Genomic DNA, 24,234 nt, shown 5'->3' on the forward strand with positions numbered 1-24,234 from the left:
TTCACAGTGTCTATGTCTTACACACCTGTTAATTTCTTCTCCAGGTAAATGTGTTTTGCAATCACCTGCAAAGGCCAACTTCCTTTTATCTGCCCATCAAAACACCATTTAAATAATTAATTGGACCTTTTCATTAAGCCATTCTTCTGACACTGTTTTGGACCGAGGCCATTTCCCACTTTCTGATGAGCAAACAAGGTACCTGGTGTGGTCGGTGTGTCTTTCTCAGCCAACTTCTCTTCAAGAGAGAGGCACAACGCCTTCCTGGCCTCAGCTTCAGCCTTACGGAGCTCCCTTTCTGCTCTCAAGCTCTTCAACTCTTCACAGAATTGCCTAAATGTTGGCTGAAGTGGCCTTGTGACCTCTGGGACAACAGCAGGAGGAGGTGGTGCATCTCTAGGCCCACTGGCCACCTGCCTGGCCTGGTCCCCTGGGGCCTGCAGCGTCTCAAAGACATCTGAGGCAAAGCCGTGGCATTGCTGTGGTGCTGGGACCATCAGGGCATACTTAAGAGAGGGAAGAGGTAAGGACATGCATCAGAGAACTGATTCAAAGAACCAAGAGTGAGCTGTGAATGGCAGCTTGCTGTGTGGCGGATTGATTTATAAGTACAATATATCGGCACCTTCTTAAAATAATGGCTTAATAGGCAATAGGCAACTTCATAAGTGCCTAAATAATGACTTAAGTCATATTTTCATATTAAGTCCTATTTTCAAGTTTTGCAAAACACAGAATAAACTGAACCATATATAGAATATATGATATTTAGGTAAAAACATAATTTTCCTCAAAAGTGACTTAAGCCATTATTTTAAGAAGGTGACGATAAGTTGAATTTGGGCCTCACCCTGGGATCCATTTCTCTAGTGAGAACTGACGCTCCCACCTCATCCTCATCATCAGTAGAACTCCAGAGGAGCGTCATGCTGCTGAGCATTGGCTCAGGCAGCAGTCCACTCACTACCTGAGGACCGACAGGGAGGGGAGCAGGGGGACGGGGACGGGGAGCATCTGCACATTGCTGGTCCTCTGAGCTGGATCCGCCGCAGTCACTTTTGTCTGTATGGGTAAGGTTATTCACAGTGTCTATGTCTTACACACCTGTTAATTTCTTCTCCAGGTAAATGTGTTTTGCAATCACCTGCAAAGGCCAACTTCCTTTTATCTGCCCATCAAAACACCATTTAAATAATTAATTGGACCTTTTCATTAAGCCATTCTTCTGACACTGTTTTGGACCGAGGCCATTTCCCACTTTCTGAAGAGCAAACAAGGTACCTGGTGTGGTCGGTGTGTCTTTCTCAGCCAACTTCTCTTCAAGAGAGAGGCACAACGCCTTCCTGGCCTCAGCTTCAGCCTTACGGAGCTCCCTTTCTGCTCTCAAGCTCTTCAACTCTTCACAGAATTGCCTAAATGTTGGCTGAAGTGGCCTTGTGACCTCTGGGACAACAGCAGGAGGAGGTGGTGCATCTCTAGGCCCACTGGCCACCTGCCTGGCCTGGTCCCCTGGGGCCTGCAGCGTCTCAAAGACATCTGAGGCAAAGCCGTGGCATTGCTGTGGTGCTGGGACCATCAGGGCATACTTAAGAGAGGGAAGAGGTAAGGACATGCATCAGAGAACTGATTCAAAGAACCAAGAGTGAGCTGTGAATGGCAGCTTGCTGTGTGGCGGATTGATTTATAAGTACAATATATCGCCACCTTCTTAAAATAATGGCTTAATAGGCAATAGGCAAGTTCATAAGTGCCTAAATAATGACTTAAGTCATATTTTCATATTAAGTCCTATTTTCAAGTTTTGCAAAACACAGAATAAACTGAACCATATATAGAATATATGATATTTAGGTAAAAACATAATTTTCCTCAAAAGTGACTTAAGCCATTATTTTAAGAAGGTGACGATAAGTTGAATTTGGGCCTCACCCTGGGATCCATTTCTCTAGTGAGAACTGACGCTCCCACCTCATCCTCATCATCAGTAGAACTCCAGAGGAGCGTCATGCTGCTGAGCATTGGCTCAGGCAGCAGTCCACTCACTACCTGAGGACCGACAGGGAGGGGAGCAGGGGGACGGGGACGGGGAGCATCTTCACATTGCTGGTCCTCTGAGCTGGATCCGCCGCAGTCACTTTTGTCTGTATGGGTAAGGTTATTCACAGTGTCTATGTCTTACACACCTGTTAATTTCTTCTCCAGGTAAATGTGTTTTGCAATCACCTGCAAAGGCCAACTTCCTTTTATCTGCCCATCAAAACACCATTTAAATAATTAATTGGACCTTTTCATTAAGCCATTCTTCTGACACTGTTTTGGACCGAGGCCATTTCCCACTTTCTGAAGAGCAAACAAGGTACCTGGTGTGGTCGGTGTGTCTTTCTCAGCCAACTTCTCTTCAAGAGAGAGGCACAACGCCTTCCTGGCCTCAGCTTCAGCCTTACGGAGCTCCCTTTCTGCTCTCAAGCTCTTCAACTCTTCACAGAATTGCCTAAATGTTGGCTGAAGTGGCCTTGTGACCTCTGGGACAACAGCAGGAGGAGGTGGTGCATCTCTAGGCCCACTGGCCACCTGCCTGGCCTGGTCCCCTGGGGCCTGCAGCGTCTCAAAGACATCTGAGGCAAAGCCGTGGCATTGCTGTGGTGCTGGGACCATCAGGGCATACTTAAGAGAGGGAAGAGGTAAGGACATGCATCAGAGAACTGATTCAAAGAACCAAGAGTGAGCTGTGAATGGCAGCTTGCTGTGTGGCGGATTGATTTATAAGTACAATATATCGCCACCTTCTTAAAATAATGGCTTAATAGGCAATAGGCAAGTTCATAAGTGCCTAAATAATGACTTAGGTCATATTTTCATATTAAGTCCTATTTTCAAGTTTTGCAAAACACAGAATAAACTGAACCATATATAGAATATATGATATTTAGGTAAAAACATAATTTTCCTCAAAAGTGACTTAAGCCATTATTTTAAGAAGGTGACGAAAAGTTGGATTTGGGGCAACCAAACACAAACACTGGCACATGTCTGACAAGACTGATAGTGAAAAGAAAACCCTCACCTCGTTCTCTGTGGAGTGATCAGAGAGTCCAATCATTTTTGGCCGATGGTTGTTGGCCCTTCTGACTCTCTCCTTCAGAGGAGACCGGTGGGTTGGCTGAAGTGGCCTTGTGACCTCTGGGACAACAGCAGGAGGAGGTGGTGCATCTCTAGGCCCACTGGCCACCTGACATGCATCAGAGAACTGATTCAAAGAACCAAGAGTGAGCTGTGAATGGCAGCTTGCTGTGTGGCGGATTGATTTATAAGTACAATATATCGCCACCTTCTTAAAATAATGGTTTAATAGGCAATAGGCAAGTTCATAAGTGCCTAAATAATGACTTAGGTCATATTTTCATATTAAGTCCTATTTTCAAGTTTTGCAAAACACAGAATAAACTGAACCATATATAGAATATATGATATTTAGGTAAAAACATAATTTTCCTCAAAAGTGACTTAAGCCATTATTTTAAGAAGGTGACGATAAGTTGGATTTGGGCCTCACCCTGGGATCCATTTCTCTAGTGAGAACTGACGCTCCCACCTCATCCTCATCATCAGTAGAACTCCAGAGGAGCGTCATGCTGCTGAGCATTGGCTCAGGCAGCAGTCCACTCACTACCTGAGGACCGACAGGGAGGGGAGCACGGGGACGGGGACGGGGAGCATCTGCACATTGCTGGTCCTCTGAGCTGGATCCGCCGCAGTCACTTTTGTCTGTATGGGTAAGGTTATTCACAGTGTCTATGTTTTACACACCTGTTAATGTCTTCTCCAGGTAAATGTGTTTTGCAATCACCTGCAAAGGCCAACTTCCTTTTATCTGCCCATCAAAACACCATTTAAATAATTAATTGGACCTTTTCATTAAGCCATTCTTCTGACACTGTTTTGGACCGAGGCCATTTCCCACTTTCTGATGAGCAAACAAGGTACCTGGTGTGGTCGGTGTGTCTTTCTCAGCCAACTTCTCTTCAAGAGAGAGGCACAACGCCTTCCTGGCCTCAGCTTCAGCCTTAAGGAGCTTCCTTTCGGCTCTCAAGCTCTTCACCTGGGACTTCCTTAGATTAAGCCTCTTTTTGGTGCCTTTGTTCTGTTGAATCTTCTCAGCCAAATGAGTCTGCAGGTTTGTTATCAGCGTCTGCTCTCCATTTAGACTGCTGAGAAGTTCTTCAATTCGCTGTTTCTGATTCAAAGAGGAAAAGCAACATTATCTGCAACCATAAGCAAACTGCAGACTTTCTCCCAATTCATTCAAGAGTATACTACTAATAATAATTCCTTGTAGCGGACAAATACTATGATGTATGATGTACATAATTCACCTGTGTTTGGTTATGGGGAATTGTGTGCGGGCACTTTAACGCCGGTCACTGGGGTGTGACGTATGGGGTTACAGGTAACATTTAAGGAAGTGTTTGTACGTTGCTATGGACGCTATGTCATCAGTTCAATAAATGCCGACACGGCTTTATACTGGCACCAAGTCTTCATTTCGTTTGTACGCTCCAACTCCTACAGTGGTGACCCTGACGTCGCTTTGGGACGCTTTCCAAGGATTATATTGTTTTTGTTTTTCAACTATGGATAACGCACCGGCTACGATGAACGCCGTCGCTATGAAGCTGCCAGAGTTCTGGGAGAAACAGCCGAAAGTGTGGTTTGCTCAGACGGAGGCACAGTTCGTGCTTAAAGGAATTACCACGGATATTACGAAATACTACTATGTTCGTCTCTGCTCTCGGGAGCTCTACAGCAGCCAGGGTTGTGAGTATTCTCGAGCAGCCTCCTGAGCACAACAAATATGGAGCATTAAAGGCGTACTTACTAGAGACTTTTACTTTAACTGAATCTTAACGTGCCCGCCAGCTACTCTCTCTGCCCGGCCTCGGCGATGCTAAACCCTCAGAGTTGATGGATTATAATATAATCACATATTATACTAGCTCTTCATAAAAAAAAACACCTGCTGTCCCTCATGCAGACTGTTGAACTTTCAGTCCCTGCTCCGGTTTTACGGAGCCGTTTTGGACGGGTGATCCGGGCCCCGCAATGGTGACTGTTCTCAGTTATGGTGAATTCTTGGGGGAGGTCTGTAGCGGACAAATACTATGATGTATGATGTACATAATTCACCTGTGTGTTTGGTTATGGGGAATTGTGTGCGGGCACTTTAACGCCGGTCACTGGGGTGTGACGTATGGGCGTACAGGTAACATTTAAGGAAGTGTTTGTACGTTGCTATGGACGCGATGTCATCAGTTCAATAAATGCAGTCTCGGTCGGCTTTATACTGGCACCAAGTCTCCGTTTCGTTTGTACGCTCCAACTCCTACATCCTTATATTTATATATACTCACCATTGAGAAGACATCAGGGCACTCTCCATTCTGACTGCCTTCCTCTGCATAATAGATCCTGAGCTTCAGGTTGAAGTTCTCCTTCTTCAGCTCAGAAATGAGCTGAAAGTTAAATGAATATGCTTATGCTGTTGAGTTTACAGAGTTTATCAAACATTTAAAGCTGAAGAGAAAAATAAGACATTTCTGATGTGACCTACATTTCTGCTATCGATCCTAGTCCAGTGACGACTGGAAAAAGGATCCATGCTGTGTCCTTGAGGCTGAAGAACCTTGTATGAAATACAATATCAGACAGTTTGAAAACAATCCTTGTATATCTCTATATACTCTCCTGGTTACTCTCCAATTTACTGTCCAGCTGCTCTGCTCAAAGAACCGCTTGACAATGACTTGAACACCTTGGTTAATGGAATCTTCAGCTTCAGGAGAACATTGTGACATCACATTCCATGAGAGAACCTTGGATAACAGTCAACACTTTATTCTCATCTCACAGGAAGTCTTGCAGGGTCTGTTTATCTTGTGTGTTTGTTTATTTACACCCACATACAGTAGCAGTCAACAACTGAAATCAATGACAAATGGCAGCATAGGTAGCATACACACAATAGCATTGATACATTGATACAAGTCCAAATAAAGGAATACATACATTCATAAAGTTAATAATTCCACATTAACAACATTTGCCTGGTTATAAGATATACTCTCTGGATAATATTCAATGAAATCTAGATTCTCTTAACAATGGTCTGTTCGTCTATATTAGAATGATTCACTGTTATTGTAATTTTGTAATACAATTCAACTGTGTGCCTGTGTAGACAGCTGCCAAAAGAGGGCAGTCTTGACCAGCATCATTTAGCCCAAAAATTGACAGAGCAAGTTCTATAGTCTATGGAACTCCGCTGCCTTCAGCTATGAACACAATAGAATAGGACATCTGGAGTAACTTGATAACTAAGGGGGTAAAATAAAAAATATTGACTATATCTTAGGGTGGATGTAGGACACCTTAAACCAGACCCAAGGGGAAAGAAAACATCAGCTGAAGACTAGTTCTATCCATCTGCCATTTCAAGGTGTCTTCATTATTTGGTGAGCTTAGAATGATAAGGTTCTATCTCCATTTAGAATTATAAGGTTCTATCTCCGTTTCGGGTGGTTCAGAGATATCGAGCGTCAAAGTTTTTACATTCCATTATGTTTTGTGAGATGGAACCTTTGTATTTTATGAATAACTAACAAAAAAATGTCCAACATTTTAAAAATAACACCACACAGGCATTAATAAACACCTAATGGATCAGATTATGTAAAAAAACTCAATTTTGACAAAAATGGAGATAGAAACTTATAATTCTAACGTCACGATTTGGCATCTGTATACCCCGTTAGGAGGCGCGCCGACTGCTCTCCTATTTCAGTGCATTCCTTCGGTCTACTACCCAATACCCATCCAGCCCAACACGAGAGGACTTTTACTGTGAAATAAACTTTCCCAAACGCATGGTCCCTCGGGAGGGACGGCTGCATAGGATGGAGGCTACTTACTTTGCGCTATAGCAAACTTTATTTCCTCGGATGAAGTTAGAGAGGCTACTATGTATGAGAATATCGTTGCGCTTGATAGTTTTATCTATCAAGGGGCAAAGTAAATCTTAAAAGTATGGATTTAAATGTCACAGAAATTCAAATGCGCAAGTGATAGGACAAATCATAGTGTTCACACCTCTTCAGGACCATTGCTGTCCAGTCTTTGATCGGACCTGATACCATCTAAATCAGTCTGATCTGCGGGAAACTTACACAATAAGAAACTGTAAAGCTTCCTTGTGGAATGCACCCGAATGGGATAAACGATGGTGAGTGTGGCTCGTTTTTTCTAAACCAACATTCACACTTTTTACGCAGCAGGATAAGGGCAGTTTAACTTTATGTCAAGCGTCCACAAGAAAGTGCTGAATTTTTCTAAAGAATACAGCCAGACTGCGGATGCATGCACACTTTTCTGTGCTGAACACGCTGTTGTTTTTCCAATTGCACTATTGTTTGTTTCCAACGGTGATACTCTGAAGTATCTGCAACAACGCGCGGATCTGCGATCAAATGAGACCTCATTCGACTTTGATCTACTCTATTCACACAAAGGGATACAGTGATATCACTAGAATGAATGGAAAGTCTTGACTACTAGAAGAAATACATCAACCATCTGCTACCAGATGAGAAATTCATGAGAACTTCAAGTTGAGTATTAAACTGATTGAAATTATGTACAGTAGGTATGCATTTTTATTTAAGGCAAACGTAATATAAGTTAAGAAAGGAAGTCAAAAGACTGCTTCAAGACATAATCTGTTTTCCACCTAGTCCCTACAGTCTCACATTCCTTAACTGGTTCCATACTGTATGTCAACTGCTCTTTGAACTACTACTACTGCTGCATGGAGGCCAATAATAACTGCAACCAACCTACTTTCTTTTTTTTCTGGATATGTTGAATGATATGAATTAAAGCCTGTGGTAGTGTAGTGTGTTTTGTCATAGGATTTATTGCTTGACATGTTGTTGTGTGCTTTGTTATATGATGGGACACTACTTCACTCCTGGCAAATCAATCAGTGTTGAGACACAGATGTGTTTGACCAGTAATCATTTCAGTCTGCTTGGCTTCTTCGTCAATAAACCAAGAGCTCCAGCAGTCCAGTGAACAAGAGCAAGGCATCTCCTCAGACAACACAACCTCAAGTCTACCTCAACAGATTCAGGGGGCCCCATTGGAATTTAATGCTGGACAGGGGCACAAAAAAGCACCAAACCCACGGGAAGTACACTGGGCCATGGCGACCACGCTTGTGTTCTCAGCTGGCGTCTCAGTTCCTGAACTTTGATAGTGAAAGAAGCAGCGAGTGCGAGGCTCAAGCAAAGGGCCGATGTAGAATTCCAGGCAGTATCGGGTCTCTGAGCGGAGCAGTCCAAACAAGCCCAGGTTCCTGTCTCAGACTGGGTGGAATGTTTGTTGCCTCTCAATGCATTATGAATGACCCATGTAATGTTGGCTTCCATCACAATAAATCTGTAGAGCACCACACACCACTGCAGGGGAAACAAAACAACATTCTCTACATTTAGCAGCAGCACTTTACATTTCACTGTCCCTCGTGCCACGCTACCATAACCACTTTAGTAATTAGTATGTTTTACAAAGAGTAAAGATATGGTACATATATAAAGAACAATAATTGACTTGTCATGATTGAGTCTGTTACAAATGAGTTACTGTTAGTAACTATGTGTATTACAATGTAATAGTACCATTATAGAATTATAAAAACTAATTATGTAACTACATGGTGTATATGCTGCTTTATCTGGCTGTTTGGTGTTTGTATGTTGGATTCCATTGTGACAGTAAAGATATGTGCAGATAAATCTTACACATCTGCTTGCATTTACGTATACTAGCTCGATCAGTTTGATAGGACAGCAGCTAGAATTAGAGTGAAGAGGATAGCGGCTAGTTGGATTGAGAGTAATGAGCAAAAATTCAAAAAGTAGATCACTTCCATCAGTTTTCCCACTTTTTGATAAGTTGGTTTACATTTGATCGGACACTTTCATATATGTTTTTGTTTTCACGAGCAGCAGGGAATACCTAGAGAACCTAACGTAACAGCAGCTGTGGTTTAAAAGCTCCTTTTATGAGGCCTGATTTGGAGCATCTTTTCCCAGTCCCACAGAGCATTAGAGAGAAGTTGGCTAGTTGTAAAAGGTTGGTGGGGAGGATTGGAAGATGTTGCTGACTGTGTGTGTGGCTCCCAGAGTGTGTTCTGTGTATGGGATGAAACAAACACAGTAGCCCAACCAGGGGAAAATGCCTTTGGCGGTTTGTAGGCTGCTTACAATCTCAGCAAACCACATGGAGTAGAAAATGCCTTGACAGAAGGTAGATGAGTGGGGGAGGAAAATACATGTTTTACTGAAGTGTAAAGATCCAACTTCTCTCTCAGCAAATACCAGCTAATCCTGCCTTCCTCGTAGTCATCCTTTGGAGGAGTTCTATGCGTCTTACATTGTTTTGAAATGTCATACCTTGCTCTTTTGCCACGGCACATAAGATTAGAAGCAGATTTTATTAAGACTGCTCTCATTGCAGCCATATGGACTCGACATGTCTGAGCAGTGGAGTAATGATTTTCAGTGCTACAATCCAAGGTCTAGAGTTTAGAACATACCATCCTGCCTTCCTTCCTTTTTGTAAAAGGGTTGAATGATTGGTTGAATCATGAAAGTTAAATTATATTGTATTGACTATACAGTATTGATATATATGATTTTAGACTCAATGGACCATCTCCTATAAGGTTGGGTACTTTTCTAATCTGTGTGAACTGCTGTACCCTTTTTAGCACAATTAGGAGTCAGAAGCTCAAAATGTTTCGGTTAAGACAACTGGATAACAAAGCCCAATTTGCGCACAAGTCAGTCCCTGTGAGTGACATGATTTCACTGTATCTCTGTGTCCGGGTGAGGCCTGTAAACTGCACAGCAGAGCAGAGGCCGACAGAGCAGCATTGGGTCTCCTTAAAGTGTGTGTGCGTGTGTGTGTGTGTGTGTGTGTGTAATAAATCACACATGTACTCAGCCGGGTAAATGCACCAGCAGTGTCCCCCATGGGACTTCAACCTTGTATCATTTACATGCATGGAATAGCATGCCATCAGCAGCTAGCCACACACACAGCAACATTCCATTGACCTTAGGAAGTTCAGCTGCAGATCATTCATTAAATTCAATTTAAAACCATATTAGGTCACGCTGCTCTTGTCCATGCTGTATTTGAATGAACTTCAATATTTGAGACTTGAGTGCTGGACACACACACTGAACTAAGCTTTTCTAAACCTACCAGTCAGGAACTAAATATCTCCTGTTCAATGCAGATGCCGTTGTTTTTTTAAGTAGACGTTCAGTCGTATCTGGCAGAATCCCTACGGTAGCCTACGGAGCTACTGTATATTGATTAGCTTGTACATGTTTGCCTGGGACAAGGAGCATTTTGCCCTTGGGCTTGTACTGTGGCTGTATCTCACACATACTACACAATACAAGTGTGTATTCTCTCACACCTCGAGACGTCTGCCGTTGCAGACTCCCACTGTTTTTACTTACTTATCTTAGATGATAACAGAATGTTGAAACCCATCCAGAGCTGTCCCCACCTGTCTCCCCATGCAGCCTTTGCCCAGCTGAATCAGTGACTGCGACAGATTGCCTGCTGTCAAAGCCCTAACACACGCTGTCACACCAGTACACTGAGTGACAGATGAGGCCATAACAAAGAGGCACCGCTGACACATGTATATGTACGAACACACACACACACACACACACACACACACACACACACTCACACACAGGTATGCACCCACACAAACACGCACGCACCCACACAAACACGCACGCACCCACCCACACACTCACACACACACACACACGCACACACACACACACACACACACACACACACACACACACACACACACTCTTGCTTTCCTCCTCTTGTCCTCCCTTTCTCACACACATGCAGAGACCCCTGTCTGGAGATTTCACATCCTTAAGTCATTAGACTGTAAAGCTACGTGGGCTATGTGTTTCCTGAAAACGTCTGCCACTCGTCTGGCACTCTAGAGAGGCTTGGCTAAGAGGAGAATAAAAGTTCTGTCGTCTCTGTTGGACCCTTATCTCACCACTGTCTCTTCCAGGTATGGATACAGACAGTATACAGCCTCATAACTACCCCGTTGTGAGAGCTGCCCTTTGTGGTCATAGACAATTTGAAAGGAGAACATTGCTTACTGGAGAGCATGATGATGAGCAGCTATGATTTCAGGGTAGAGGAAAAGCTAGATGGGGTTTCTAGTGCCATGGGATGGGGCGTGGTGGTGAAATATGCAACATCAGGTATTGTGAAGATCACTGTATCAGACACAAAGACAGCAATGCTACACGCAACGCGACCTGACGGAAAACACTGAAGGAATGTGCGTGTGCGTGTGTGGGTGTGGGTGCATGCGTGGTGGTATCATTGCAGTGTGACTCCAGATTAATCCACTGCGCAGCACCTTGATGTTTTCATTTCCTCCAGGCGTTTTACCCTCCGGCATGTTACGTTACTGTTTCCTCTCTTGTACATTTTTATAAAAAAAGACCACTTCCTCTCTCTCATGAATGTGTGTTCAACAAACCGAAGAGTTAATGCCTGGCTGTTTCAGTCGAGTAGAGCCCTGTATTGTGTTCTGCACCATAGAATGGTGTGATCTTTCAGGGAGCAGAGATGCGCTGGCTGGTTCAATTTCGGTCTTCCCCTCTGTGACAGGCTGATGTTGACAGCAGTGGAGGGATTTCAAACTGCATTTCCCTGCCATCATGTCCAATTACTGTCACATGATGGGCTTGGCTTTGCTCCCCCCTACCACCTCCCACTGCAGTTATTGTTTATTTTGAAGTTTGTTCTAGGTGGTTTTACAAAGCAAGTTTCAACTGACAGAAGTGTATTTCTTCAATCCTTTGTTTCGTTCTTTTTTTTGCCTTGGTTTGGGCATAGCATTTATACATTTAGATAATTGCTATTTTTTCTCATTTAATATTGCCTCAGGACTGTGTCTGGAAGAGACACATGTATATTGTAGTAAGCAGCTCATACTTTAGGTTAGGCAAAATATGCATATTTTACTTTTCTTTGTGTTGTTATAGTGGATTTCACACCATAAGGCACCATTTTCAGAGAGACTTCATGTCCTATTGTAGGAAAGATAATTACCAAAAGAGCTGAATAGTCATACAGCATGACTATTTAATGATTTATTAAACTATTTTATGTTCACAATATACTACAAGGAAATAACATCATTGCATTTTTGTCAATGGTTGACACCTCCTCACGCCCACGGGCCCCACATGCATATAGACACATGCACATTTGTGTGCACACACACATCATTTAACACCATTTAACTCACACAATAAAATATGCCTAAATGGATAATACCTATTAGCACATGGATGTTGACTCTCTTATCTCATGGGACTGAAGGCTAAGATTGAATTAGACCAGACAATGTTATCTGAACATTCTGTGTGCAGAGCATCCTTTTTCCCATGGTAGACGGGAGAATTCGCTCCTTCTCACATTCTGCCAAGGATTTCATTCTCAATGGGTGATTAACTACAATGCATCAGCAGGAAAGGCTTCGTCCCCATGCACAATGACCACGCTAATAGAGCTGGACCTCACTGCTTCAATGCCTGGGGCTGTAACTGTGTCTGAATACAGCCTTAAGACTACTAACCAGCCTGTCCTGTCCTTTCACTGGCCCTCCCCACTGAACTACAGATTGGGATGGTTGAGGACACTGGTCATAAAGAGTAAATGCAGAGAATATAATAAGGTCAATTAGATTGTCTTCATTCATGTCTCACCGTTTGTGATGATTACTGTAACCCGTAGCAGAGGCTACTTCTGCACTGTATTGCACTGCCTAATGTCAAGAGCTGTTTTTGAAATTGTCTTCTTTTGACGCAAATTGCAATTGTCTGTGTAATATTACTTATCTACCGACAAAGTGTCTCAGTTTTGCACACCTGCGAGCTAAATTGGTGTTATGTGGTCCACTGAAACCAAAGATGAAAACATAACTGTCCGATTGTCACAAATAATGAGACCATTCCCTCCCTACCCTGCCTCTAAACGCCTCTCCTCCTACAGTATCTGTTGCATGTTCTAGCCTAACGCTGTGTAACTATTCTCGCTTCTGCAGAGAGGCAGAGAGATATAAAAAGAAAAGAACAAAAGGTAACACCAGACACCTGGACTGCTGAAACGAATAAGAGGCGATTAGGATTCCAGCCCTGTTGTTGTCATAGACCCAGTTAGACAGAGGCGGAACACAGACAAATGAATTGTGAGCACAGAACTGGGGAGGCAGAAATGAAAGAAATACCCATTAAGGACTCTCCTCTCTGCTTCAATGTCTCAATAATTTGCTCTAAATAGGTCTAGTCTCAGAGCATCGGGGCTGAACAATACGGTAAACACCACTGCAAAGAATGAGTCAACAACACAATAATGCTTTCATATGATTACTTGCTATTTACTTACTATGTATTCTACTGTAGTGCACATTCTGTGCATTCAAGAATTCAGTGGTCGTTCTCCTCTACAACACTGATAACAGGTTATACAGTATTAGCCGTATCTGATTGAATTAAACAATACCCTCAGATAGTTCTGCCATACAATGACTTCATGTTCAAGCTATTTGTTGAGAGGTGGTAATCACTCCTCCACACAATCTAATCGGAATTGTGTGGAGGAGTATTCAAATACACTTTAAAATACAGACCAAACCCTGTTTGTCTGAGGTTGGTCCTATATTCCAAAATGTCAGGTGTATGTTCAGCACAGTGTTGTCCCTCAGAATGACCATTGTCTCCTGGTCACGACCTCCCAGTGGTTGATTTCCCCTTGTTTGTTTTTTTGTGGTGTGGTTTGTTCTTGACCCGTGTCATAGGCTTGCTGTGTATGTTTGCTCTTGCAAAGTGCTAAAGCCACTGAGTATCAACACCATGTCCTGATATTGACATACCCACACCAATACACAAGGTGCTACATGCCTGGCCGCTAATTAGAACTGGTTGGCCAAACCACTGTGAAAACAAACCCGTGGACTCAACAAGGCGACACTACTGGTTATTCTAACCAATGCTTTTTGCTTGGTTACATTCACCTGCCTGTGGTAAAAACAAATAGGTAGATACAGAGATATTTTTTTTAGGGATACAGTAAGGTGAATACAATCCACAGATTGGAATATGATGAATATGATCACTGTTTTCTTAAAAAGCTGGCTGTGTAAGGGATCTCTAACGTTGCCAGTTGGAGGCTGGTGCAGTGCGTCACTTAAGTGGGCCTGTGGCAGAAGACGACTTCAATGAGCACTGTGCAATCCCATAGAATGTCCCTGGGCGTACTGCATAGTATAGCTATGCCTTAGGAATTCCTTGTGTCCTATGGTTGGCAGAGTCTCTAGTATGGATCCTACTCTGGCAGGGATATCTATGGACACCTAAGCTGCGGAGCCTAGGACCCTCAGGACTACAGGCATGACATTCTTTGCAATGAGCATAATGGAATCCTTTCACAGGTGGGATCTGGAAAAGCCATAAAACTATCAGTGACGGGGAAAAGATCTCAGGGGTTTGAAACATTCCTTCACTTAGAATCCCTCAGAGAGATAGAGAGGTGCAGGCAGACGGGCACTGACGTAGGCCTACTATACTGTATGTGGTCTTTTTGACACATGACTGTTTTTAACCTTATTATACGAGTTATATATTAGTTGTGCCACTGAGAAATGGCAAATTACTCACCTATCATTGTAACCACATGATCATCGAAATAGTAGATAATAGGGAGAGGAAATGGTCATTATGATCCCATTTATTTCCATCATGATAATAATAATAATAATAATAATAATAATAATAATAACTTTATTTGTATAGTGCTTTTCCTGCAAACGTTGCAGCTGAAAGTGCTTTAATCATTATATAATCATAATTTTATTATTTCATTTAAAGGCAATATTAAAAAGATGGGTTTTTAGTCTTGACTTGAACATATTTGCTGAGGTTGCATCCCTAATGTAAACTGGCAGTGCATTCCCCAATTTGGGTGCATAAAAGGAGAATGCAGACTCACCAAATCTCTTCTTTTGTACATGTGGTACACAGAGAAAGCCAGCGTCAGAAGACCTGAGAGCTCTATTGGGCTGATATGCTAGCAAAAGGTCTTTCAGATATTCTGGTGCTGTGCCAGTGAGAGCTTTATAAACAAGCAATGTAGTGTTGGCATCTCTCTCTCTCTCTCTCTCCCTCTTGCTCTCTCCTTCCCTCTCTCTCTCTCTCCTCTTGCTCTCTCTCTCTCCCTCTTGTTCTCTCCTTCCCTCTCTCTCTCTCCTCTTGCTCTCTCTCTCTCCTCTTGCATTAATTAATTAATTCATTGACTGATATTGACTTTGTGACGGCACCTCTGGTCTATCTGTATCATCTTGGTTTGAGTCCCAGCCATGCAGGTAATCTTCCCTCTCCCTCCCTCTCTCTCTCTCTCTCTGCATGAAACACACACACACACACACACACACACACACACACACACACACACACACACACACACATATGTGGCCTGTTTGGATTAAGTATACATTTCATGGCAAGACATTTTTGGCCCTGGTGCAATGATGTTTGAATTTCTTCACCTGAAACAAATCATGTAGTTTTTGAGCTTTTTAACCCTGAGCATCAGCCATGGGCATTGTTAGGAGTACCATGGAAGAGTTGGCCAATTGTAATGGGAGCCGTGGTGTTTTCCTAAAGGTGTGAACACAGTCACCACTCTGGTGGAGAGCAAGAAGGCCCAACTGGTGATCATCGCTCATGATGTGGACCCCATCGAGGTAAGTCTAAAGACTAGCAAAGTCCTGAATACTACCTGTGATGTCAACTCCCCTTAATGAACCTGATCTATGTCTGAATCATGTCAAGTGTCAGAACGTCTATTAATGGGCAAATATGAGGTCAATTGCAATGATGTTTGAATTTCTTCACCTGAATCAACTGTGTGGATGAAAACACAAGCTTTTTAATTCTGAGCAGAGACCACAGCCATTTTATGTATTTGAAATGAGATCAAGCACAACCAATATGACATATTTGTATCCCAAAAACAAGTATTGATGCTTCCTGTCATTTCCCCCCCCAACCCCTATAGCTGGTGGTCTTCCTGCCGTCTTTGTGCCGTAAGATGGGTGTCCCTTACTGCATCGTGAAGGGCCAGGCTGGGCAGACTGGTGCACAGAAACACCTGCACTTCAGTTGCCATCACACAGACAAACCCGTACGTACATACCGCAATCCCTGAAGACGAAACATGGGCTGTGTTCCAAAATGCCTTCTTGCACTCAGTCTAGAGTGTGCACCAAGTACAGTATAAGCACTAGATAGGGTGCAAGAATGCTTTTTTGGATCACAGCCATAGTGTCGGAACAGTCTGGGTAGAATGGTAAAGATGCATGTCAACAGTTACATTTATTAATACCTGTAGAAACTATCAGCAACTGAACAACACGGGAGCACTCCCATCTGCAGCGTGTTTACTTTAGTAACATGTATTCGTAGTTTTTTGAATGTGTGCTGCTGAAATGCAGTGTATACTCGTGTAAGTCACTTGTGTATTTAGAAAATCGTTAGGGTGTAGGTTGTTTGTTCCACTGGTAGACAAGTCTAGCTTGCTAGCTAACGTTAGTTTCGAAGGCCCGAACTTGTCTGAGTCGACTATGCTGGAGCCCAACCATGTTGGCTACCACTGAAAAGCAGTAGAAGATGATAAGCGCAATGTTCGTTAGGGTTTGCATGCCTGTTTGACAGCGAATTAGACAAATTGGTAGTCTAGTAGCTAGCTGACCAGATTGACCGTAGTGTTCCGGGGCCCACCCGCTGTGCCGACGGACTACGATGCCGACAGTTTATTAGCTGATTTCTGCGAGAGCTGACAAGACGGTACATGTGGGAAAACTAGGGTTAGGGTTAGGTGCTAGGGTGCTACGGTTAAGGACGGTTAGGGTTAAGGTTTAGGGTTAGGTTTAGGGTTAGACATGCCAGCATGTACCAAGTCGACATAGCGCCTAACCCTAACCCTAGTTTTCCCACATGTGTCTTGTCAGCTCTCGCAGAAATCCGCTAATAAACTGTCGGCATCGTGGTACGTCGGCATATTGATGCGGCACCAGTGTTCCATAGCAAGAATGCTAACAAGCATCTTCTAGTATTGAACTAATTGAAGTTGAACCCCTGGCTTTCGCAATGATGATTTACATTATTCACCTGAATCTTCCATGTGGATTCTGTATACGAGCTTTTTAACCCTGAGCTAAAACCATAATACCGTTTTGATCACCTGCTGATGTCTTATAGCCCCCAGCTACTAACCTGTATATTAATGTGACTTTTTCCATGACAGCCTAAAGGAAAGAAGGCTAAGGGGAAGAAGGTGGCACCTGCCCCTTCAGTGGCCAAGAAACATGAGGCCAAGAAAGTGGTCAACCCTCTCTTCGAGAAGAGGCCCAAGAACTACGGCATTGGTGAGTAGCCCAACGTGGCACAGCTGCTAATGTGACCGCTATGGGGATGTTTGTTTGATTCCCAAGAGAATGGGTTTCACATCTTCCTCCATAAGTTTGTGCAGAGGATGTAAACGAATATTTGCTATCTTAACAACGATGCAGACAACTCCACCAAGATTGTTGATGCACTTCCTGTGATTACAGGGTTCCTGTCAATATTCTTCAGTGCCTTTTGTTCACACTGAATTGACTTGGGGTACTGAACCATCCCATGGTCTGTTACAGGTCAAGACATCCAGCCCAAGCGTGATCTGACGCGCTTTGTGAAATGGCCACGTTAAATCCGCCTGCAGAGGCAGAGCTCCATCCTGTACAAGCGTCTGAAGGTTCCCCCAGCAATCAACCAGTTCACACAGGCGCTGGACCGGCAGACCGGTAAGCCAGGGAGACTTGGGGTTTATATTTTTGACTATTCTTCTCAATAGGCTATATGCACACTCTCTTCCGCATTCTGACTGCCATGTACTTTATTTCCGATGTAGCTTGAAACATATAGTTTAAAGCCCTTTTCCTTTTTACTTGCTGCGGTAGCGCAAGATTCCTGGATAAATCGACCCACATCGGTGAGAGTGTGCTTATAGCCTATTGCAAGGTTAGTTTATGGGCTCTGCAGATGATGTGAAAGAATATTTGCTAACTGAAGTGCAATGCTGACTCCCACCAAGATCACTGATGCACCCTGCCCAAAGACTTACAAGCTGTCTTTTTAACTTGCAATCAGTCTAGTCCACTTCAGTGCTGTCCAATGTTGAAATGTGTGTCTTTCAAACATGATTGTATTATAATACTTTCTATTCCCCTTGTAGCCACGCAGATGTTCAAGCTGGCTCACAAGTACAGGCCCGAGACTAATCAGGAGAAGCAGAGACTGCTGGCCCGTGCTGAGCAGAAGGCTGCTGGGAAGGGAGACACCCCAACCAAAAGGTCACCTGTCCTCCGTGCAGGTGAGGCATGCTGGGAAACTATTGGCCTGTTTGGATTAAGTATACATTTCATGGCAAGACATTTTTGGCCCTGGTGCAATGATGTTTGAATTTCTTCACCTGAAACAAATCATGTAGTTTTTGAGCTTTTTAACCCTGAGCATCAGCCATGGGCATTGTTAGGAGTACCATGGAAGAGTTGGCCAATTGTAATGGGAACCGTGGTGTTTTCCTAAAGGTGTGAACACAGTCACCACTCTGGTGGAGAGCAAGAAGGCCCAACTGGTGATCATCGCTCATGATGTGGACCCCATCGAGGTAAGTCTAAAGACTAGCAAAGTCCTGAATACTACCTGTGATGTCAACTCCCCTTAATGAACCTGAACTATGTCTGAATCATGTCAAGTGTCAGAACGTCTGTTAATGGGCAAATATGAGGTCAATTGCAATGATGTTTGAATTTCTTCACCTGAATCAACTGTGTGGATGAAAACACAAGCTTTTTAATTCTGAGCAGAGACCACAGCCATTTTATGTATTTGAATTGAGATCAAGTACAACCAATATGACATATTTATATCCCAAAAACAAGTATTGATGCTTCCTGTCATTTCCCCCCCCACCCCCTATAGCTGGTGGTCTTCCTGACGGCTTTGTGCCGTAAGATGGGTGTCCCTTACTGCATCGTGAAGGGCCAGGCCAGGCTGGGCAGACTGGTGCACAGAAACACCTGCACTTCAGTTGCCATCACACAGACAAACCCGTACGTACACACCGCAATCCCAGAAGAGGAAACATGGGCTGTGTTCCAAAATGCCTTTTTGCACTCAGTCTAGAGTGTGCACCAAGTACAGTATAAGCACTAGATAGGGTGCAAGAATGCATTTTTGGATCACAGCCATGGTGTAGGAACAGTCTGGGTAGAATGGTAAAGATGCATGTCAACAGTTACATTTATTAATACCTGTAGAAACTAGAAGCTAACTCAACCCTCTGGCAATGATGTTTGAATTTCTTCAACTGAACAACCATGTGGTTCCATGAGCTTTTTAACCCTGAGCCAAAGGTTTGAGTGTAAATCAGTGATGTGTCGGTGCCAAGTTGGTGATAATGGACTGAACATATTTGTCCTTTTTCAGTGAGGACAAAGGTGCACTTGCCAAGCTGGTGGAAGCCATCAAGACCAACTACAACGACAGATACGAGGAGATGAGTTCCCAGCTTTGGTTGTTAGTCATGGTGGTGGTCGTCTGGAGAGCCGCTTTTCACCGTCTGTCGTTTGCTTCAGTTGTCCTGTTTGCACTCAAGTCTCCCTCACTCCACAAACGGACTTCTCCTAATGTCCCATTTTCCACTGTATTGACTCCTGACTTTATCTTCCAGACCCGTCGTCACTAGGGAGGTGGTATCATGGGCCCCAAGTCCACAGCCCGCATCACAAAGCTTGAGAAGGCCAAGGAGCTGGCTACCAAGCTTGGTTGAACACCACCCAGTTTCATGTAATAAAAAAGAAAATGTACCCTCAAACATGCCTGGATTTGTCATTTGATGAATTTGATAAATCGGGAAATCCTGATATTGTGACCTATAGCAGGGTTCCCACGGGTCCTTGAAATCCTTGAATGTTTGTGAATTTGAGACGGCTACGTTATGCTGTCTGCGTGTCTCCCACCAGCTGAGTCGCGCCACTTGCCTCAAGAAAGTTCCGGTGAAGTTGCAGGTTAAACGGCAGCAAGCAGCTGTAACTAGCTTAAATGAACCTTCAGATATGTCTGGCAAATGGAAATGTCAGGATGTGTGGCTCAGAGATCTACAAAGAATGGGTTCTTAAAGATTTACTGGGCATCCATATGGCCCTATGCCTTGCCTGCAGCAAGTCAATAAAACCCCACGCCACGGGCGAAGCTGCGGTGACAAGCCATGCCGCTGGAGCGTCACACAGGACGGCAGATACGGGTCCTACCCCTACTAGGGGTGTAACGGATCACCCTCCACGGTTCGGCACGCATGTGTACCGCGTATCAATTGCAATATTTAACCAAGTAATAATATTACTTAATATTAGTTAATATCTCTTGTAAATCACAATGTAGAGTTGCCATGAAAAGATAGACGCGATAGTTGCGTGCTTTGTTTTACTTATTTGAAACATTTAAATCCGTTTACTCACTACAATCCATAGCAACAAGTGTATTATGGCGAGTGCTAGCAGTAACGTTGGCGGCGCAGAAGAACTCGAAAGGCCTCCCTCGTCATTTAAATCCCACTTCTCACTGGATGGGGTTAGTGCTGTTGACTCATCAGAAAGTAAAGACTAATTCACAGAGTGTATGAAGATTCCAGTAAGGGTTTTGTGAAGGAGCCCTAGTGCTGTTGACTCATCAGAAATATAATGTTTTATTTAGCTCATCAGTGGGCACTCAGCACCATGGACACCTCCAGCCCAGCACCTTGCACCACGGTTCCTGCCCTGCTCCATGGATTACAACGATGATCGCCTGACCCTTGCCTGACTCTACCAAGTCCTTTGCCTGACCCCTCAAACCTGTTTGACCTAATAAAGTCCCACACCTGGGTTCATTCATTGACATTCATTTATTTATATACAGTTAGGTCCGGAAGTATTTGGACAGTGACACAATTTCCATAATTTTGGCTCTGTATGCCACCACAATGGATTTGAAATGAGACAATCAAGATGAAATTTAAGTGCATACTTTCAGCTTTAATTCAAGGGGTTGAACAAAATATTGTATGAAACGTTTAGGAATTGCAACCATTTTTATACACAGTCCCCTATTTTCAGGAGCTCAAAAGTAATTGGACAAATTAACATAATCATAAATAAAATGTTCATTTTTAATACTTTGTCAAGAATCCTTTGCAGGCAATGACTGCCTGAAGTCTGGAACACATGGACATCACCAAATGCTGGGTTTCCTCCTTTGTGATGCCAGGGGCCTCATTCATAACGGGTGCTTAGATCAAATGTTGATCTTACCCGTGTCGTACGTAGAAAACCACGTCAACATAGTGATTTATACAATTTCAACGTGAGTCAATTTGATCGTGGAAACGATCGTAGCTCGACGTCGAGTATTCAACTTGCTTACGCACATTACCTACTGGTTATGCGGAGTTATTACAGGCATGTGAGCCGCACTGCCTAGTGTAATTCATGCAAGTGGCTCGTAATAAAATTAACGATGTTGTTATCAGCCGAGAAAATGAGTTTAATTCAAGATTTAAAAGGAACTGATGTTTCTGATTGTATTTTAGTCTTCCTTTATATCCCTCCGGAGCTGTCTATCTCCCCTTCAACATGCCTAGTGCGTTCCACAACGGACCTTGCCCGGCCAAGCTCTAAATTATACTGGATTTTCTCTGGTGTCAGGGAGTGAGCAGCCATATAAGAATAAGACCACCTGATAAGAATAAGACCATTATATTATTACAGTATAAGCAGCACTCGAGTTGAGGGGGGATGGTATCCCCCCTGAAATAAAAACAGTCAAAATCACCCCCCTCTTTCCATACTTAATGTCATTTTATCAATGAACGTGGTATTACTGCTAATTCAAGGTGCGAGGGGGCACGCACACATGCAATGACAGTTACTGACACTGAAGTCACTGGCGAGGGGATGCTAAAATTGTCCTCTTATAAAATCCACCACCTCCCCTGATTTTCTTTTACAACTTGAGTAGAGTATAAGCATGTGCCTGTGTGCCTGGTTAGTTGTCATGATCAAACGTTATAAATGCAACTTACAGAGAAGCCACCCTTCTCTGCCCTCTCCCACTTCCAGACGAACGCCTACCCTATATTATAGCACTTGTCTTAATTCAGCCGCTATAATTCAGCCTCTATCACAGGGTGTTAATACAAACCTCATTCACCTGCGTTCATTTTTACCTGCGTTGGTATTTATAGAAGGAAGCACGTACGCAACTTTAAACCATCTCAGCCCGTTTTATAAATAATGCTTACGTCCGTTTAGAAAACTGTGCTTACGTGAAAGTCAAAGATGACGTTCAAGTACTTCTTTATGAATGAGGCCCCAGGCCTTTACTGCAGCTGTCTTCAGTTGTTGTTTGTTCGTGGGTCTTTCTGCCTTTAGTTTTGTCTTCAGCAAGTGAAATGCATGCTCGATTGGGTTGAGATCAGGGGCCTCATTTATAGAGAGTACTCAGATCAAATGTTGATCTTACCCGTGTCGTACGTAGAAAACCACGTCAACGTAGTGATTTATACAATTTCAACTTGAGTCAATTTGACCGTGGAAACGATCGTAGCTCTACGTCGAGTATTACCTTGCGTACGCGCATTACCTACTGGTTATGCGGAGTTATTACAGGCATGTGAGCCGCACTGGAAAAACGTTGCCTAGTGTAATTCATGCCAAGTGAACGTGACTCGTAATAAAATTAACGATGTTGTTATCAGACGAGAAAATGACTTTAATTCAAGATTTCAAGAGTACTGATGTTTATGATTGTATTTCAGTCTTCCTTTATATTCCTCCGGAGCTGTCAAGGCAACGCCATCTCCCCTTCAACATGCCTAGTGCGCTAAATTATACTGGATTTTTCTCCGGTGTCTAGGAGTGAGCAGCCATATTTTCAATGTCACCTGATAAGAATAAGACCATTATATTATTACAGTATAAGCATTTGCTGGTTAGTTGTCATCAGCACTCAAGTTGAGGGGGGATGGCATCCCCCCTGAAATAAAAACAGTCCAAATCATCCCCCTTCTAAAACTGCCATCCCCCCTTTCCATCCCTTATGTCATTTTATCAATGAACGTGGTATTACTGCTATTTCAACATTTAGTTCTGCGCATATTGAGTAAAATACTGTGGGGAGAGGGGGGAACACACTGACATTTTTACCAAGTCACTGACACTGTGGGGATGCTAAAATTGTCCTCATAAGATAAAATCCACCATCCCCCCCTGATTTTCTTTTACAACTTGAGTACTGAGGCCTCATTTATTAAAAAAAAAGTACTTGAACGTCATCTTTGACTTTCACGTAAGCACATTTTTCTAAACGGACGTAAGCATTATTTATAAAACGGGCTGAGATGGTTTAAAGTTGCGTACGTGCTTCCTTCTATAAATACCAAACATACTTGGAATTGAATGCAGGTGAATGAGGTTTGTATTAACGCCCTGTGATAGCGGCTCAATTATAGCGGCTGAATGAAGCCAAGTGCTATAATATAATATAATACAGACAATATTATGTAGGCCTACTGTCTGTATTATATTATATTATAGCACTTGGCTTCATTCAGCCGCTATTTGAGCCGCTATCACAGGGCGTTAATACTATATTATAGGGTAGGCGTGCGCCTGGAAGCGGGAGAGGGCAGTAATACCACGTTCATTGATACAATGACATAAGGGATGGAAAGGGGGGATGGCAGTTTTAGAAGGGGGATGATTTGGACTGTTTTTATTTCAGGGGGGGGGGTGCCATTCCCCCTCATCCCGACTCAACTCGAAATCCAGTATCATTTAGCGCGTGGCCGGGCAAGGTCCGTTGTGGAGCGCACTATAGTGTTATATAATATATCATATCCTATATTATATTAAATTATTATAGTGCTAATATATAGGCATGTTGAAGAGAGATAGACAGCTCCGGA

General features: G+C 43.3%; 1 pseudogene across 1 annotated transcript; it reads left to right on the forward strand.

Annotated features, from left to right (window-relative positions):
* The first annotated feature begins 4,652 nt into the window (after positions 1-4,652).
* LOC308166739 (large ribosomal subunit protein eL8-like) lies at positions 4,653-20,061 on the forward strand (annotated as a pseudogene). Its single transcript has 10 exons — positions 4,653-4,815; positions 15,852-15,931; positions 16,246-16,371; positions 17,494-17,614; positions 17,882-18,031; positions 18,463-18,600; positions 18,818-18,897; positions 19,212-19,342; positions 19,719-19,806; positions 19,978-20,061. The product of its transcript is annotated as a large ribosomal subunit protein eL8-like (transcript).
* The last annotated feature ends 4,173 nt before the right edge of the window (positions 20,062-24,234 follow it).

Source organism: Nansenia antarctica (assembly GCF_963989245.1).
Source record: "Nansenia antarctica genome assembly, chromosome: 10".
In the NCBI taxonomy this organism is placed as follows: domain Eukaryota; kingdom Metazoa; phylum Chordata; class Actinopteri; order Argentiniformes; family Microstomatidae; genus Nansenia; species Nansenia antarctica.